Raw genomic sequence first — 20,604 nt, forward strand, 5'->3', positions numbered from 1 at the left:
TAAAAACTATATATATATACTTATCGTTCAATATATCGGCAGTTTTCCGTGAACAGCAGTTTGTACATTTTAAATCACACTTTTAATATCGACATTCTCAAAAGCCACAATTAAAATGAATAGCGGCCCTATTCTAACTTTAACACTAGAGATCATCTAGAGATGAATAAGATACGATATCGAGAAGATATAGTCATTTGTAAGTTAGATATGTCTAATTTGACGTTTCCGCGATTCTGGAGGTCCTCTTGAACGATTTCGACAAGTTATGACTTAGATATCCAAGTCACATCTAGTCGATATCTATTGTAAATCTAGTTGATCTCTATATCGTCTCTAGATCTTGTGATTATCTCGTTTCCCGAATACGCGTGTATCAGTCTTAATTTTTGGTAGCTCCAAATCACGATCATCGTACTCGTGACTGACCGAAACGCGTAGCCCGAAATTTGGTTACCTATATGACGTAAAGTAACCCATTAAAATATTTCAACATTTTCAATTGGTCACTCACGGTAATAATATATTTGAGTTTCCCAGGGAGTTTATAGTGAAGACACTTTTTTCCAACAGCCAGCCTCCTGGACACCAAAAACACAACCATTTCCGTGGCTAACTAGAGGGTTTTTCATTAATTTCATTCCAGTAGGTATATCAAAGCCCCGTGGTCACCGTCATATAATAAAACAAGATTACTACTTTGTATTTATCGTATTTAAATTAAATTTTATGTAATGAAGCAACGACGTACATTTCATTTAGAAAAAGGATAAAATACTACATCCTACTTTTACCTTTTTCAGAAGGAATATCTTCCATACGTAGAGCCAGACTTATATCTTTGACAACTCAAAACATAATGTTTTTCCGTGCGGTATAATAATATTAAAAATATTTTTTTAATAATAGCAAAAAAATAATAATTAGTCTGCCCACTGGTTTCTACTAGCAGCTATATTGGTGCCATGGTGCCCTTACCCTATCAGTTCTGTCAAAAAATATGATTGATGGTTATCGTCGTCACGAATATTGCGATTATTGTCAATAGAAGTGACGTACCCACTGTGTATTCTACCTATGTATTTTATGACACAGTTCATATCTGACAAATACCTACTTCATTACTTATTACTTATACTGTTAGCAATTTTTCCTTTGTGTGATCGTATTTATTAATATATTAGAATCGGTCTGTCATCCTTAAATTTTGAATTTTCATATATTATATTTAAAAGTCATAACTATATTAGAAAGAGACATAGAAATCCATTACTGAATTAAATATTTATCTTTTAAGAAATTACTTTCCTCGGATTAAACTTTGTATCCTATCTAACTTATTTTTTCTACTCGTGTACTTTTATCTGTCATTTACATAGTCACGAAAGAACATATAAGGGCATACATTATTAATACTCCTTAAAAGTCTATAGTCTATTGCCCAAAAAAGCACTTGTGTCGTTTTAGAGACATTACGATACGGTAAGCTAGTGCAGGGTAGCAGGTGCCACATACCGGTACATTGCTACCAACATGACAAACGATTGAATGCATACATTTTTATTAAAAAAAAACAAATTTGTACTGAGTTCAACATAATAAAAAAAATATTTTTTGGTATCATCACTATTGGAAGGTGGACTTCTAAGGCCTGTAACACACTTAGACCCTACTGCACCACAACCCTGGTGAGGTGCGGTAGTGTGTAACGGCTTTAAAAAAAAACATAACCATAGACATTACTCGTTTGTTTTTACGTTTCCCGCCTTTCCCGGTAATTTCTTGTTCTTTGAGTATTTTGCGTTACTATTTGTTTTGCGTTCATTAAAAGTGTTGAATATGGACAAGGAGGACAACATTGTTTCTACACCTGAAGAAATATCCGCTGCAGCACAAGCAGCGACCGAAAATTTGTTGCCTAAGTACTAAATCGCAGCACCTATACCACAAATCTTATGAGAAGTTCATGGCGTGGAGATTGGAGCACAAAACTTCGTCATTCTCTGAAAACGTCTTATTGGTGTATTTTCAAAGACTTTGGAAGCTCCGGATCAGATCTCTTTTAAGCAAGGTTGGTATATGTTATAATTTTTTTTGATTTAGGGTACCTGACACAGTACAACGACCTATATTTATGTACGTTTTATATTTTTGCATTGAAACTGAATATTATTTAATTCTCCTTTGTCTTGTTACAGGTTGTAGTAATATTTGGTATTATGGGTGCTTGTCGCAGACAAGAGCTACATACATACCTGCTATCCCAAATTTACATTGACATTTTCATAAATAAAATTTTGTATTTTGATTTGCGTTTGATTTCTGTTCATTTATTTAATATTGCCTACTCATAGAAAAAGCATTGTATGCAACGTTGTATAAGTAGTCAAAAAATGCTCATGGCGTATTTATTAACAATGTTCGCCTTCGGCTCACATTGTTACCCACGCCACTCACATTTTTTGACCCCTCTTATAAAACTGTTGCATAAAATACTATAATCACTCCATCTGTAATCACTTTATATCATAGTATCATAATAACGTTACCGGCGCTCCCGAAAACGGGAAAATAACGTTATCGTTAATCAATTAATGTTGCGGGTAGCGGGATTTAATAAATAGCATGCGCATGGCAACGGAAGCGGAACTTGATATCATTAACTTGTTTATTTTTACTAAATAGGGGCGTTATTTTGTGATCTTACAGTAAAATTGTGTATAAAATTATGTACATATTCCAGCGGCGGTAGCATTGTAGGATCTTTATCGCTCGTCACTATGCCTGTCACTTTTTACATACTTACTTGTTAGAACGTAACAGGCATTGTGACAGACGATAAAAATGAGACCATGCTACAACCGTAGGATTCAATTACATATATCAATGTCGAACTTTTTATAAAATACTTTCATTTATTTATTTCGATTGAAATGAAATGAAATATAATTAATTTATTTGACACAACTATCTTAAAATTAACTGATATTAAATACCTAAGAAATGGTTTTGTAACTTGTTGTCTCAAAGAGGATACCACTCAGCATGTGTCGGAGCATATAGTGCAACGACGTTGATTTTCAGTGGTTCCTTAAACTTAAAACTTAATCCTTAATTTAGAAATAAAGATTGGGCCACTGTTAAAGGAAAATTTAGGAAAATGCCGAAGTCGTCCTGAGCGCCTAAAATCTATCATGTGATTTTACAATAAAGAAACGTTATGTATTTTTGTTTATAATGATTTAATTACTGAAACAAACGGCCCGATTCGAACTTAAGTAACGTTTCTTCAAACAAAAACGTTACTCTTGACACTGACATATATTATTTAATCCACATCGTATCTAAACGTAATCTCACGTATCTTAAAGTCCGAATCGGGCCGAATATCTTGTTTTCAATTGATAACCTTAAGGTCGTAGTGGGGATGCGAAACAAAGAAAGGGCCCGCAGGGCGGGCGGGGGTACTCTAGGCGGGCGGCCGGCAGTAACCGTCCGGCTGCCGGCGAGAGCGATCCCGCCGCCCGCCCTTTGCGTCAGCATTACGAGACAGTGATAGTGTTATTGTGTTTATTGTATTGTAAAACAAAAACCATCAATTAAAAACGAATTCAATAAGTAAGTTAGATCAAGTGAGCGTTGCGATATTCTAGGGTAGCGTGTACAGCGTCGTTTTAGATCGAAGCAATCTTTCTGGTTTAGAATGGTGAGTTTTCTCTAATTTAACTACGTTTACATAATTTTGCATGTTACCTTAAGTGATTTATTTTTATTAAATATGAAACAAAGCCAGTTTTTTAATAAATTCAGAGTTATTCGTGATATTACAATTATTTACTGTACTGCGAATACCTTATAAAAAAATGTAATTTAGCTTAGGCCTTTGGCTTTGCCCAGAGGTGGGACACAATATAGGCCATTAAAAAAAATTGAATGAAATGTACTTACCTATTTATTTATTTCAATGTTAATGGGCTTTAGGTTATTTTCGAAAACAATCTTTTCACAAACAACAATCACTATTTGAAATATAGTTTTAAGACCTTTCATATGTTATAAGCGATGTAATGGTTTCTGAATCGCACACAATCAATATCGAGCGATCCAAAAATATGTAATCAATAAGTACGTTGACCTCCGAGAGCGTAGACCACCTGTCAAACAGAGTTGAAACGTGATCAACAAAACTACTGGCCGCCGGGAAGCTGTAAGTCAGACCTCTGGAGCGGCATTCGAACTTATTGAACCTGTTATTGATATACTACTCGCGTCGATTGATGGTTATAATGAAAATTCATTTTCAGGGTTCCGTACCCAAAGGGTAAAATGGGACCCTATTACTAAAGGACCCCGCAGATTACCATGCCTGTCAGTTAAGGCTGATATCGTCCAGCGAACTGGTAATCTGTGGGCCCCTTAAGACTCGGCTCTCCATTCGTCCGTCTGTCTGTCACTAGGCTGTATCTCTTGAACCGTGATAGCTTGGCTGTTGAAATTTTCACAGATGATGTATTTCCTTTGTCGCTATAACAACAAATATAAAAAAAAACAAAATTTAATAAATATTTAAGTGGGGCTCCCATACAAGAAACGTGATTTTTTTGCCGTTTTGTGCGTCATACCCTCAGTGCGCGAGTTCGACTCGCACTGGCCGGTTTTGATATGGAATAGCTGTCACGTAAAATGTTTGTAGACATTTTTGGAATAACTTATAGCACGTTCGTTTATTTAGAAATGTAACATTCAACTAATAAAAATACGGTAAAAACAGATTGTTTCAATTACTTTTAATATTAATTAAGCCTTACCAAAAGATACTTCAAGGGACTGTCACGGGATAGAGGGCAACATTCGACGAGAGCTACAGTAAAATGAGATAAAATTGAAATTAATTTCTAAGTTCTTATCACTTTGTTGGCTTATGTACACTGGTGTTCAAAATTGCATGGACATGTTTCAACCGTAATATTAAGGCATTACGGTCGACATCTATCCATGCCCTTTTGAATACCACCACTGTACGTGCGCCATCCCATTAATGTACCTATTTATTTATTACTTACACAAAAGAAAAACCTTACCTTACAGTAGAAAAGGCATTCCCTACTAGTCAACTTTATATAACATTTATTTCATCTAATTTACTTACCTCCCAGGTAAAAAAGTACCCAAAGTATAAAAGTAAGTAAAGTACCTAACAAAGTAATTAATTTTTAACACTGTTTTAAGTAAATAATATTTATGCTCATGATTCAATGTTTGGTTTCCAAACAAGAATACCTACATTGGGCAAATTGAAAAAAAGGAAGTAAGTAGTTTATGAACCTTTAATTATTCTTAAGTTGATTGATTACATTGTGTTACGTTAATTAAGTCATTTTAATTAAAATACTGCATTAAATTGAGCTAGTGTATGCTATAACTCTAACACTTACATGTTTATGAATAAATACTTAATATAAATAATTAATCGGACAGCTTAAAACTCAATCAATTAAAAGCTTTTGTAATGTAAATAATGATGCTTGACGTGACTTTGTAATTTTCGCTAATTGAATACCAATAGCAATATACTAGGCCGCGAAAGTTTTAATTTAACAATTTATATGCGAAATTTCATTATTTTCGTGATTATCAATCAAGGCTATTGCACAAAAAAGAGGACTTATCTATATTTGTATTATTCTTTATCTCTTAAGTATCTAATTATATAATTTTATGTGGAGGTATTTATTTTTATAAAAGCGATATTATCTGATTTAGGACAAACTTAGAGGCCTAGTCTTGTAACTTCAAGTCTTAAGTTGATTTGTTATTTACGTACATAATACCAACATGTCATGACTTGTAACTATTACTACAATAACTATGGTTTCCTTTTCAAAAAGTGACTGGCGAACGTCAAATGAAAATTTGCACGACTTACCGCTAGGCTACCAGCATGTAATAAATCAATAAACAATAATAATGATTATGAAATTTGTTCAAATGTCACAACTTAGTCAACGTTTGACACTTAATATTCTATGAGTAAGTAACTTTTTTGGAAACTACTTTTTTGTATCCTAATTCTGGAAATAAAAACAAAGTATAAACTGAAATTGATGTAATATACTGAAGAAAAAGTGACCAACGCCTTCTGTGCTTGGTCACATTTTCTTTCATAGGTGTATGAAAACTAAAGATAAAGATAAAAGATAAAAAATAGTTCATTCAAGTAGGCATATTACAATGCGCTTATGAACGTCAAAAAAACCTTTACCGGCTCCAACCGTACACCTCTGCCCTGAGATTTAAATCCCCCCTCAATTGGAAGAGGGTATCCCAATATGGGACCGGCAACAAACTCGGCGGGACACATCTTTTCAAAATATTATTACATCTTATAATTAACATGCATTACTATTTAAGTTATAAATAATTTATGAATAGTCATACCACAAAAGAGTTCCAATCTAAACAGCATACGGAAAATCAAGATTGCCATTCCTATTCCCAGATGAATATCGGCTGAAACGCCTGTTCCGTCGCTACACTGCCTGCATTGTTCTCGCCTCGTTCCGACCCGTCCTTATAACAATCTCGAAGTGATACTGAAGCGTATTGTTAGCTGCTTCAGATACGTCGTGGTACCTTTTTGTGCGAAAATAATCGCTTTAATATATCTTAGCGAAAGTATTTTGTTGATATCGTTTCGATTAATTACACTGAAGCACCAAACAGATAGTATAACCAAAATAATTAATTGCCATGAACCAAAAGGGTTTTTATTAAAAATTGCCAAATTAAGATTCAGTCGACAATCTTAATTTCGCATTTTTTTAATAAAAGCCCTTTTGGCATATGACAGACTTGATTAAGTTGGTTATAGTATCAGTTTGACTACGAAGATTGTGACTTATGGATTTCTGATAAAAAAAACTCTGCTTAGTTTTTTACTATTTGTATCGCAGAATAAGATATGTAACAGTATTTTATAGAGTCTGCTCGGAAAGAAGAAATATCCCACGACTCTTCTTTATCCGCACAGACTACAGTATGGCCACGCTCCACACTACCTCGAATGGAATTTCTTCACCCCGTGGATGTAGATTGTCTACAGATTGACAAAATCTCAATCCGATTAGCAACACGATGACGAAGCATTCAAAATGTCGGTGTCTAATGCGCTATACAGGGCGTCCCACGGCTATGCCACATGGAGGGAAAGTACCCTAAATATTGTAGATGGAACATTTTACTGAAAGAAGACATTATTTTAATTTAAAAAACAATTTAAACTGCATTCATAGATTTTTAAATAATTACATGGTTGAACCGGGAATCGAACCCGCCGCACGAGAAAAAAAATCACCCTGTAGCTTTATCATACCGATCGAAAGGCTTGATCATAAGGATTATTTTTTGCTAAATAACATAGTGTCGGAAATAAAAGGAAGCCCATGAATTTTAACATTTTTAATTCAAAATTAATCAATTTAATTTATCAAATGCTCAAAATGTAGTCTCATTCTGTTGAATACAAAGCCGCACGCACTCTTTTGATTATTTCGCTAAATTTCACATCAAATGTTAAAATTCATGGTCTTCCTTTTGTTTCTGACACTATGTTCTTTAGCAAAAAATAATCCTTATGATCAAGCCTTTCGATCGGTATGATAAAGCTACAGATGATTTTTTTTCTCGTGTGGCGGGTTCGATTCCCGGTTCAACCATGTAATTATTTAAAAATCTATGTATGCAGTTTAAATTGTTTTTTAAATTAAAATAATGTCTTCTTTCAGTAAAATGTTCCATCTACAATATTTAGGGTACTTTCCCTCCATGTGGCATAGCCGTGGGACGCCCTGTATACCTACAAAATATTATACATGATGTTAGGTTACTTGCACAGTGCACACGGTCACTGCATCTGGTTGCAGCGCTGGTATGAATCATCTTAACCTCACAACTTAACAAAACATACATGCAAGTAGCATCGGGCTGAATCGACCCGATGCCACAGCGAACATGATAACTTTTTTATTCCAATAAATACTCGTATTAGTTTGCCAACAGCGACAACGACACTACGCACATACGTAGCACATGCTACGTAACATTTCACGCAAGCTCCGTAGTTATGCTTGCTACGAACAAATGTATGATTATCGTGAGTCCGTAGCCGCATACAGCAAGGTGTTCCGCCTAATTGGACAATCTTATAAACGGGAGTCTGATTCCGATTTTATTTTCTCCTGAAACTGTTTCAGATTTGATCTGTCACTGTTGACAGTTGACAGATCATATCAATTGATAACAGTTTACGAACAAGAAATAGTTCCCAGTTTCCACCCCGGATATTAACTTTATAGAAAATATTTGTACACAATTTATTTTATAATAACCGTAGTTATATCCCTTAGTTTGACTATTTTTTCAATTGTTTTATAAGAGCTATAATTAAGCTAAAAACAAATTCCTACAAAAAAATAAAAGCTCGTAACCCTCAACTGTTTGGATAAGTTGCTAGATTACCAATACCAATTACCAATCATTTATTCACATATTTGACATTATATGTATATGTACATTCCATGATGAACTACTGTTACCTAGTTTGCGTTTGAAACAGCGCCATCTTTGGTGAAATAAAGACATTAAACTATATCGGCTCGAACAAAAACATTGAAATAAAAAACTCAAACGAAGGCGCATCTCTGTGGACCTGTGGTCAATATACATCAAATTACGTAAAAAGATTGTATTTATTGTTAATATTTAGAAAGGAAAATGAGAACGACGTTTGTATGATGTAGCGGTAGTCCACTATCGACTTAATGAAGGTGGTATCAGTCATTATTTTAAATGGCTGCCTAACTTTATACAGACATTTTGGTACAACCGGCCCTCGTGGTTGTAAAGTTTGTCAAGAATCACAGCCTAAATATGAAATTTTTAACGAGTGTTTACTCCAAACCAAGTATGTTTTTACAATCCATACAATTGTGTGGCATTTTACAAAAACGTGCTTGTTAATAATGGAGATGTTGTGTGTTTACACCGCAGCACAATATTTAACTAAGTGTTCAAGCGGGCTCTCATTAAAGAACAATTAATGAGGGTAGGACAAAAACCGCGGGCGCCGCCGACTAATTAATGTAGTCATGCGTTTTATTTGAAAACATATCTGTAAAGGACTATACTGGTAATGATGCGAAAATAATAATAATACTCCCGCAATTTGGCACTGTATTTAAATACTGAAAAAAAAACTTTTGTTATATTACGCTAATTGGGTAGGGTTACAACGGTAATATATTATGCTTATGTAATATAGTATTTGTCTACAAGTTTACATAAAATAAGGCTTGGTTAATTTGCTAAATATCTATAGTATGTCTTTAATTTTAACTTAAAACATGTGAGGTCTAAACGGCGCCAGTTTTTAACACAATTTCTATTGAAGGCCTGTAATGGCTTACAAGCCTCAAAAATAATAATGGGCCAGGTTTGACGGGCAGAACTTCTAACAAAGGCTGGCCTCGGGCTTGAAAACAGGTTATAGGTTACCTACGCCTACGAGTACAACATAAATCTACATCATGGTTTTGTGGAACTACGAAGAGGCTTTCGATAATGTTCAAAGTTCTCAAATATTGCATAGAATGTACAGTATTGTATGTAATCGTCTTTCTACCGCCTTTTTTATTGAATTTAGTTAAAAACATTTAGCCCTTTTTTGCGTCATCAAGCCACACATAACGAACAATTTCAACATCTTATTACATAAAAATTTACACTTTAGTAGTTTAAAATTATTTCTTATTATTCTATTTTGTGACCAAAACTTAAAATATCAATCAAATTCTAGTCACACAGAAAATGGGGCCATACCACACGGCTGCCAACTTAGCTCTATCAAGCGCGCAAATCCCGAATCCACTTCACAACACGCCAGCTTGGTTGATATTATATGACAGTGGCGTCACGATTCTCACGATCGGCAGCAACCGTAACTTTGTCGGATGACATCGCGTGCAATGTACAAATACGGGTCGTATGACGATTTTACTGTGCAAGTATATTTTTTGACTGCAGTTAATGTCAGAAATATTTAGTTTAGTAGTTAGGTCAATTCTAGTAGGCATTGAATTGTTATGGATAGCAGATTTCCCGTAAGGTTTCGTACGCGAAGTTTTATATTTTGGTGCGTATTTATTCTACATGAGCATAGAACATTATGCAGCTAAAAATAGCGGTCATTTTCAATCATTTGTTAATAATTTTACAACTCATGCCATTTTTTGTCTGTCACATAACCTACGAAATTTCAAGCCTTTAAATTAAAAAATAAATCTCCATAATATGGAGATTTATTTTTTAATTTAATTATATTATATTATAATTTCTCTCAACATCTTACAAGTTTATTCAACCCCTTTATTAACTTTTTAATTTTCAAAAACCCTACCACTAAAAATGTCCGTTCCCAATAAAGTGCAGGGTGGCAATTTTTAGACTGCGGGGTAATTTAAACTAATCGGAATATCTTCCATGTTTTACATTATTAACTAGAATCACACACAATACATCTTTTTCGCTATCTGGACATATATGGCACTCTAGTTAATAATGTACCTAAAACATGGAATATATTTCGAGTGTAATGAAAAAGTATTTCTTAATATCTAGTACTGTACTTAGATAGTGGGTAGGTAGTAAACTCTTGAGACACAGAATCAACGGTTACTGTCAAATAAACTCTTCTTCCTCGCGTTATCCCGGCATTTTGCCACGGCTCATGGGAGCCTGGGGTCCGCTTGACAACTAACCCCATGATTTGACGTAGGCACTAGTTTTACGAAAGCGACTGCCATCTGACCTTCCAACCCAGAGGGTAAACTAGGCATTATTGGGATTTGTCCGGTTTCCTCACGATGTTTTCCTTCACCGAAAAGCGACTGGTAAATATCAAATGATATTTCGTACCTAAGATCCGAAAAACTCATTGGTACGTCAAATAAACATTAAAATATATAAAAGGGTGGGTATACGTATAGAGTAATAAAATATTGGATTCCTATTACTTAAATTGTTATCAATAGAATTACTTAATCTCATCGTAAGTTTCGTAAATCGAAAACGTAAATCCACGACAGTAATCCCGCGACCCCACTGGCATGAGACCGGCACATCAAAGTGATCAAGACTGAATTAGGATATAAAACCGTTTTCCAGTAATTCTGCACCAACTCGGCTGTAAGGAACGATCAGTCATGACAGTTATATTTTATGACATGTCATAAAATATAAATGTGAGAATATAATCTGAAAAATTACTCTTAATGTGAAAAGTGTACATCTGGAGCATATCACTATACGGAAGCGAAACGTGGACAATGAGGCAACGCGATAAGGAGAGGCTGTGGAGGCTTTTGAGACGTGATGCTGGTGTTGAATGGCAACGATCAGTTGGACGGAAGAAAACCAACGAAGAGATTTTACAGGTAGTTGGAGCTCTCTCCAACTTGTTAAGAGCTATAGATAATAAAAGAGGGTTAAGAGTCACTTGGACTTGTCCGTATTCTGGAACATTTAGCGTGAGCAAGACGTATGGGCCAATAAGAACAAAACGATTTATTTATTTATAGTATGGCTTTATTACATGTAATTAGATACAAAAGTCTATAGGAAATATAAATTATACTAACAACTTATAAATACATTTAAAATTTTGATCTGATCAGGATCAGGATTTGGACGTACACTGACATCAGAATGATATCTACATGATGTCATTTAGTTATCGTGAATTTCATTCGTACCTTTCCGTATAATTATGTATTGGTGCGAGAGAAACTCACGATAACTATAAAAATAGGTAGTCATATTCAAAACATACGACATCTTTATTCGACAAGAAACGTTGAAAAAAGTATTTCGAAATACATGCCCTTCAAATTCGCACTTCCGATAAGTCTCAAAAAGTTCGTCTGTCAGTTGCGTGTTTTCCCTCGTACTATACGGTTGAACTTTTTTAATTTGGCTTTTCCATCGGACCGTTGCGTAGGGGAGTAATACAAGCCAGACTGATTGAGATTACTCCTGGTACTGTATTTTTCAATTTGCGGTACCTATATTAAAAATGTTTGTTTTCATCAAACAATAAAACAATAAAGACAAAGTAAATAAGTTTTTGGCAAAAATTACATTTTTGGTACAAGCTTTTATCGCTAACTGTACTTTTCTTACGACATACAACTAATACTTATCGAGACAATTCTAAAAACCCCTAACACAATTAGGTTGCGTTGTTTCATCACAGAGTTCCTATGGCCACCTCCTGTCTCCATCATCAGATCAGGTGGACAGTACCATATTATTTGTATTGTCATCAGAACTACATACAGCTGACAATTTTCATGCCGCTACGATCCTTGAAAGATGGTTAAATTAATTACCTTAGATTCCATTACATAGTTAGTTACAAACAGGTCGAGAGTTCCTATGGCCACCTACCAGTGGCGGCGCGTCCATAAAAGCCGATTCCCACCGGCTTGCCTGTTTTTGGACGTTTGAGCAGAGTTGTAAAGGAAATATGTAAGCCAAATTAGCCCCGGCTTGCCTAAGGATATGTTTGACGCGCCGCCACTGCCACCTACTGTCTCCATCATCAGATCAGTTCGACAGTACGATATTATTGTATTGTCATCAGTTACCTTAGATTCCATTACATAGTTAGTTACATACAGGTCGGCCTAATAAAAGCTTGTTAAAAATACATCTTTCACTTCAGCAGCTCTAATATGTGTGGGTACTACACTTCTTTAAAACAGTAAATTCAATTTTATCAACGTTACATTACAAAATAAAACTTTCACGATTTTTACTCATTATTATTCACACCGATGGGTCTTAGGGCCCGATTCGGATTTTGAAATAGACATCTATTAGATATATTTTAGACATCACCAAGATACGATAACGATATGTTTAAGATCTAACCTGTCAAATTTGACATTTGCGTGATTCTGAAGATACTTTTGAACGCTTTCCACAGCATATGACTTAGAGATCCAATTCACATCTAATAAATATCTTACTCTATCTAACGTAAAAGTGACATTGGTTGCCCGAATTGCGCTGCAAAAGAGAACTAGTTGATATAAACTATAACGTATCTAGAATGGATCTAGTATATGTCGTCTCTTGTGAATATCTTGAATTTCGAATACGGCAGTTAATCGTTATTTATTAATAATAAGGTTGAATCAGTTGTTACAAAATGTATACAATCTTAGCAATTACAAAAATCAGTAAGCACAGGTAGGTAAGGTAAACGTACTTACTGGTGCTCGATGCGGTCCCAGTACATGTCATCTTGAAACATAAGTCATTGTCAATATAGGTGACAAGGTGTCATCTATTGGGCATTAGCATGTCGAGCATTAGTACGTTTATCTTACTGCATCAAGCAAAATTTACACGCGTATACATGATCTTGATATTTTCATGGATGTCATTCTTGTATTTTTTTTATTTTACTTTCTAATTCGTACCTTACATTTTAATTAATCAACTGGTACACTTCCATTGCGTGTAACCCATCGTTGGTTTAACTTACTATCTTCTAAATGCCCTCTGGGGAAACAATAATTTATACAAATAATTTCAACACATTTTTGTTAATAGATAGATGCAAAATAAAATGGTATAAAGGCACTAAATTAATATAATTGTGTTATAAATTGTGATAAAGTTGCTAGATATTACATTATAGAGTTATGCATAAAGACTGTATCGTTAATTATAGGGACAGCTTTACCTAGCCGTTTTTTTTTTGTATTATATTTTTATTTCAAAACTACACGTGTGTTCAATTAGTGCTTTAATAAGGTACACATTTCGTCCTAGGAGCTCGACGCAAAGCATTATGGTTTGGACGAAATTTACCCAATCCTCTCGAGTAAGAAAAATTGCGGTTTGCGAACAAGACAATATCACACCAAAAAAAATCGTACTATGTAAACAGCAATTACACATGATTCGTATAGCGAAACATCTGGACATAGTCTAAGCATTTCTTTTCGTTAAAAAAAAAGTTTAGGGTCTGTGCATGGTGGCCTTTTAGAGAATATGGCATGCTACTTACGACAACTATGACTTTGACATCTAATATAACTATCATGGAGCTTTTCTATCGACCCGCTCTAGCGATGGATCAACGCCATGAATGTCCGTTAGGCTTTGGTTTTAAGTTTATTCTTCTAGCGGTCTCCGTCATTACGCTTGCATCAGAAATTGAAGGGATTCCAAAACGTAGGGTGAAAAATCGTTTTTATGTAAAAATAAAAATTCACCACATTTATTCCGCAGCTGCTCAATTGAACAGTCATGAAGAGGACACTTAGATAACATGTTTTGGCAGCCTATTAACCTGTCGTTACTTTAAATCGTACCAAAGAGTTGGTGAAATAGTCTCAAATCCAGTTCGATAGGCTTGTCCGGACTGTATTTGCTATACGTATTAAAAGCATCATAAAGTCCCTAAAATAAAAAATATTTCAGACCTTCTTAAATCAGATATAGCTTAAAAATACCCCCAGATCAAACTCTTAGAACATAGTAATACAAAATAATACACATGCCAACAGTTAGACCAGGTTTAATCTGTCCTTATACTTAACGATACAGTCTTTATACTTAGATATAAACACTTCATCACTTTAAACCGTGGGGTAATAAGCTAATAAACACGTGACGCAACATTCCTGCTGTAGTACAGACCTAACCTCACTTGAAACAGACCAGAGGGCCGTTTCCTCCGTGCACCCTCAGTTTGCTATCTTTATTAAATCGTTTAGCTCGGTCAGTGTTAACACACGAGGGCGCTCACGTAGAGAGAGATCTTGATACAATCGCCTCTCCTAAGCGGGGCTTTTGCGGGATTTTACTGCCCAATTACGACATGGTCTTATGAATACCGGGGATTTATAAAATATACTTTTTTAATATTTTTTAAATCTTACTTTCTAATTATTTTATTTACACTAATATCATAAACCCTCTATAATGTGTTCAGAAACCGCAAATTAAACCAGCAGAACTAAATTGTTATCTAAGAACAAATTTCTTATGTGTGAAAATGTTAGTATTGCATAATTATAACATCAATATGATGTTGTAATATCAAAAACATTAAAATTTCAGACAACTCTGAAAAATAATTTTGACATACTCGTATATCTCATGTTACTTGATATCTAACGATATGACAGTCTGCTCTCGACTCAATTTTGTCTCTGAATTTAAAAAAACACGGATGCGGGACTTGAAAAGAGTTTTCATTCACCGCCATATGACGTTCAGTTTATGTTTTAATTAGTTTGGTTGTAACCAAGACCGACAGACATTTAATTAGTGAACTAAAAGTATGAAAACCTTGTAAATGTGTAATAATATTTAATAAAACAAGGGTAACATTAAGGAGACCGCGACAGCAAGGCTTGAGACCGCAGACCGTAATGTGGGGGTATCCACAAAGGCCGGTGGACAACAAGGTTTCACTCGTCGTAATAAAGCTCTATGTGTAATATAAATTAAAACTTTATTGACTTTGATTAAGGTTATTTATGGTTTTTTAAAACATCATCAGATGAGAACACATAAAAACTAAAAAAGTATTCTTATAAGAGACCTCAAATTGTATGAAGATTTCTGTTTGAAAATAGGATATGCAAGAGCGTTTCCATGTTAGTAAACAAGAAATTCCTTTTCATACTTGATTTTCATTACGAATTTGTTTTGTCAAATTTCCCTAATTATAATTCAGAAAGTAAGCTTGCCAATATCAACTTTAATTCCAATCACTAAAGGCTAAAATCGTTCGATTGGATCAACCTATGTCACGGGTGGTTGGTTTTGAACGGAACGCTGCAATTACATTCGGATTAATTGGTCATCGGTAACGGAGCCGCGCGAAACATGTGCTTGTACATTATTACAGCTAATGGACATTACCGTGTTGGGCACGATGTACACGGACAGACACAGCAAAGTAATAAAAACTTCGTTTTTCTCAGTACATTTTATTCGACAATTTTTAATCGTCAGTACTAACTAACACAGCCTTTGTTAGTTTACTTTTAGTTAAAGTACTCGGGAGAAAATAGTAGAGCTCTAAGACATACATTGAAAGCATAAGTTTTGCCCGTCTGTATGAAAGCATATGTTTATAGGTACCTATGTAGAAGTTGTTAAACTGCCCCCGCTCACTCCCCGTACTTATTCTCATATATTCTCCCGTAGGAACTAAATTGCAACCCTCCATTATATTGATCTATATATATAAATGCAAGTGTCCTGACTGACTGACTGACTGATTCATCAACGCAGAGCCGAAACTACAAAACCCAGAAAGTTGAAATTTGCACACCAGATTGCATTTATAAAGTGTACAAGAGATAAGAAGCGATTTTGAGAAATTCAACCCCTAAGGGGGTTAAAAAGGGGATGAAAGTTTGTATGGAGTTAAAGTTTTCTTTTCAGCTAGGAATTTGAAACTTCGTAAAAAGATATATTATTAAAATACAAGAAAACGAATTTCAGCGTTTTTGAAAATTCATCCCCTAAGGTGGTGAAAAAGGGGTTGAAAGTTTGTATGGATATCAAAAAAAATTTCAAGTGGTGGACTTGAATCTTTGTATTTAGGGATATTATTAGAAGACAGGAAATGTAATTTCAGCGTTTTGTAAAATTCATCCCCTAACAGGGTTAAAAAGGGGTTGAAAATTTTAATTCATTACAAATGCTTTGAAACTTCGTAGAAAGGCATAATAGCCGATTACAAAAAAAAAGTAATTGCAACGTTTTTGGAAATTCAACCCCTAAGGGGGTTAAAAAGGGGATGAAAGTTCGTCTTCGGGTGCAAATTTTATTTTAAGCTAGGAACTTGAAACTTTGTAAAAAAGTATCAAATTAAAATAAAAGAAAACTAATTTCAGCATTTTAGAAAATGCATCCCCCAAGGTGGTGAAAAAGGGGTTGAAAGTTTGTATGGATATCAAATTTTTTTTCGAGCGCGGGACTTGAATCTTTGTATTTGGGGATATTATTAGAAGACAATAAAAGTAATTTCAGCGTTTTGTAAAATTCATCCCCTAAGGGGGATAAAAAGGGGATGAAAGTTTGTATGAGGTTAAAGTTTTCTTTTGAGCTACGAATTTGAAACTTCGTTAAAAGATATATTATTAAAAAACAAGAAAACTGATTTCAGCGTTTTTCAAAATTCATCCCCTAAGGTTATGAAAAAGGGGTTGAAAGTTTGTATGGATATCAAACATTTTTTCGAGTGGGACTTGAATCTTTGTATTTAGGGATATTATTAGAAGACAGGAAAAGTAATTTCAGCGTTTTGTAAAATTCATCCCCTAACAGGGTTAAAAAGGGGTTGAAACTTTGAATCCAATACAAATGGTTTTGAATCTTCTTAGAAAGGCATAATAGCCGATTACAAAAAAAAGTGATTGCAACGTTTTTGGAATTTCAACCCCTAAGGGGGTTAAAAAGGGGATGGAAGTTCGTCTGCGGGTGCAAATTTTATTTTAAGCAAGGAACTTGAAACTTTGTAAAAACGTTTTAAATTAAAATACAAGAAATCATATTTCAGCGTTTTTAAAATTCATCCCCTAAGGTGGTGAAAAAGGGGTTGAAAGTTTGTATGGATATCAAACATTTTTTCGAGCGCGGGACTTGAATCTTTGTATTTGGGGATACTATTAGAAGACAATGAAAGTAATTTCAGCGTTTTGTAAAATTCATCCCCTAACAGGGTTAAAATGGGTTTCAAAGTTTGAATCCATTACAAATGCTTTGAAAATTCTTAGAAAGGCATAATAGCCGATTACAAAAAAAGTAATTGCAACGTTCTTGGAAATTCAACTCCTAGGGGGGTTAAAAAGGGGATGAAAGTTCGTCTTCAGATGCAAATTTTATTTGAAGCTAGGAACTTGAAAATTTGTAAAAACGTTTTAAATTAAAATACAAGAAAACTAATTTCAGCGTTTTTGAAAATTCATCCCTATGGTGGTGAAAACGGGGTTGAAATTTTGTATGGATATCATGCATTTTTTCGAGCGCGGGATTTTAATCTTTGTATTTGGGGATATTATTAGTAGACAATAAAAGTAATTTCAGCGATTTGTAAAATTCATCCCCTAACAGGGTTAAAATGGGGTTCAAAGTTTGAATCCATTACAAATGCTTTGAAACTTCTTAGAAAGACATAATAGCCGATTACAAAAAAAAGTAATTGCAACGTTTTTGGAAATTCAATCCCTAAGTGGGCTAAGAAGGGGATGAAAGTTCGTCTTGGGGTGTAAATTTAATTTTAAGCTAGGAACTTTAACTTTTTGGAAAAAAAGGTAATAAATTAAAAAACATGAAAACTAATTCAAGCATTTTTGAAAATCATCCCCCAAGGTGGTGAGAAAGGGGTTGAAAGTTTGTATGGAGATCAGATATTTTGTGAGTGCGGAATGCGGAACTTGAATCTTTGTACAAGGGCATAGGTACCTATTATGAGAATACAAGAAAAGTAATTTCAGCAACCAACATCAAAATCCACTTGACTTTAAATTTCATACAACTTGCTAAAAAAAACCGGGCAAGTGCGAGTCGGACTCGCGCACGAAGGGTTCCGTACCATAAAGCATAAAAAAAACGGAAAAAATGCAATAAGAAAACGGTCACCCATCCAAGTACTGACCCCGCCCGACGTTGCTTAACTTTGGTCAAAAATCACGTTTGTTGTATGGGAGCCCCACTTAAATCTTTATTTTATTCTGGTTTTAGTATTTGTTGTTATAGCGGCAACAGAAATACGTCATCTGTGAAAATTTCAACTGTCTAGCTATCACGGTTCGTGAGACGACACTGGTGACAGACGGACGGACGGACGGACGGACGGACAGCGAAGTCTTAGTAATAGGGTCCCGTTTTACCCTTTGGGTATGGAACCCTAAAAAGAAAAGTACTTAATTTCAACATTGCTTAGATATGAAAATTATAGGTACTAAAGATGTAAAATGTTGAAGATAAGATTCCACGCGGACGAAGTCGCGGGCAACAGCTAGTAACTTATAAATGGGGTAAAAATCTATAAAAATGTATGATTCTGATTCAAAAATTATTCGTATGGATGTCGATAGAAAAGTCGATATTTAATCAAGCACTATGAAAACTGCATTTTTGCTCCAGTCAATAAGGTATTGATGATGTGATAATTATTTTGGGTGTGGGTGCTACCTATTGTCGAAAATTACCTTTAATAAAGTAGCCAATGGATAAAGGCCTTTAATCGATCGAATAGCAATTAAACGGGAAGAGCGCCAATAAAAGTGGGCAAGAGTTATAAATTAATCAATCCGTGGATCCCGGCCAACGCGCGTGACCAGCCTTTGGGCTAATTTATTCTCGCTGCTCCATCGTGATTTATACGATAAACAGGAAAAATAATAAGCTACATAAAAAGTGGCTATAATTACAATTAGACAGGTAAAGGCTTTGGTCATAAAGAATAATACCAACTTAAGAATACAAATACTATTTAAGCAAGGAAAGGTGTATTTTCGCTTAAATTGTATAAAATAAGTCGACCAAACAGTTATATTGTCCTCTAAGACCAAACAGTTTTGTCACACCACTGTCTTCTGAAATTCATACCTATCAAATGAATACCTAATCACTTTCCATCTAGTTTTGATTGTAAAAATAAATCTTCTAATAAGATTTTCCGTATTTTTTGAAGATCTGCCGGCCTAGCCGAGGTTACAATCGCTATCGCTTCGACAACGAAAAGCATTATGTCTCTCTATCACTCTTCCGTATTAGTGTGACAGTGACAGTTGCGTTTCGATCGCTACGGAGCGTAAGCGATGTGCATCTTGGCTACGCGGCCTGATTAGAATAGAGTGTAAATAATATAGGTTAAAATATATAAGTAGTAAGTAGTTTTGTAGCTCTTGTTAAAAAAAACATATTGTGAATTTATACGGCGAAATCTAACCCTGATGTTAACGTATTCTAAATAAAAATAGATCAAACTGTCCAGCCAGCGGTCACTTAAAACCTATGGTCTAGATTTAGCACTGGCTGGGTGTCGGAGATTGTCGGCAGGGGGACAGTTCTAAAAGTGCAACGTACCCCCCTCCCCACTCTTTATGGACCATTAGATGCGTCCGCGGGAAATCGTCATTTGCATAAGCGGCTTGCTTCCCTACACGGAGTAATTGCGATCACATGGCTGTGACCAGCTTTACCTAAACTCTGGTACATCCCTTCTAGCGCATTGTTTGCAGACTGTACGGTAATGGTCTTTAGTATTACAGAGTTCAGGTTAAATTTGTCTGTCCAGGGTAGGTTTAAGTTAGCTACTACCAATGTTTGCTTGGCACTTAGGTACGCGTAGCTCTTAGAGCTTTTAATCGACGTCCCGAATTTCAATATGATTTAAATACGGCATTGTTTTGAAGGCTTGTTTGGAGTGCAATTTCAAAGTGCAGTGGGTAATTTGCATTTAATATAGAGTGAATAGTGTGGACCTAGTGAGCGTAACGTTGCCCA

General features: G+C 34.9%; 1 protein-coding gene across 9 annotated transcripts in view; it reads left to right on the forward strand.

The window, feature by feature from the left end:
* LOC134665706 (CUGBP Elav-like family member 1) overlaps nucleotides 1–20,604 on the forward strand; it is a 385,067-nt gene that overhangs the window by 84,645 nt on the left and 279,818 nt on the right. The window contains exon 1 of one of the 9 annotated variants that reach the window (XM_063522751.1): nucleotides 3,515–3,706. The exons of 7 other annotated variants lie outside the window; for them this stretch is intronic. The gene's annotated coding sequence lies outside the window, so the exon portion shown is untranslated. Of the gene's footprint in view, nucleotides 1–3,514; nucleotides 3,707–20,604 lie in introns of those variants that run through there. One more of the 9 variants, XM_063522702.1, reaches the window with a different exon arrangement.

This window comes from Cydia fagiglandana, chromosome 1 (genome assembly GCF_963556715.1).
Source record: "Cydia fagiglandana chromosome 1, ilCydFagi1.1, whole genome shotgun sequence".
NCBI lineage: Eukaryota > Metazoa > Arthropoda > Insecta > Lepidoptera > Tortricidae > Cydia > Cydia fagiglandana.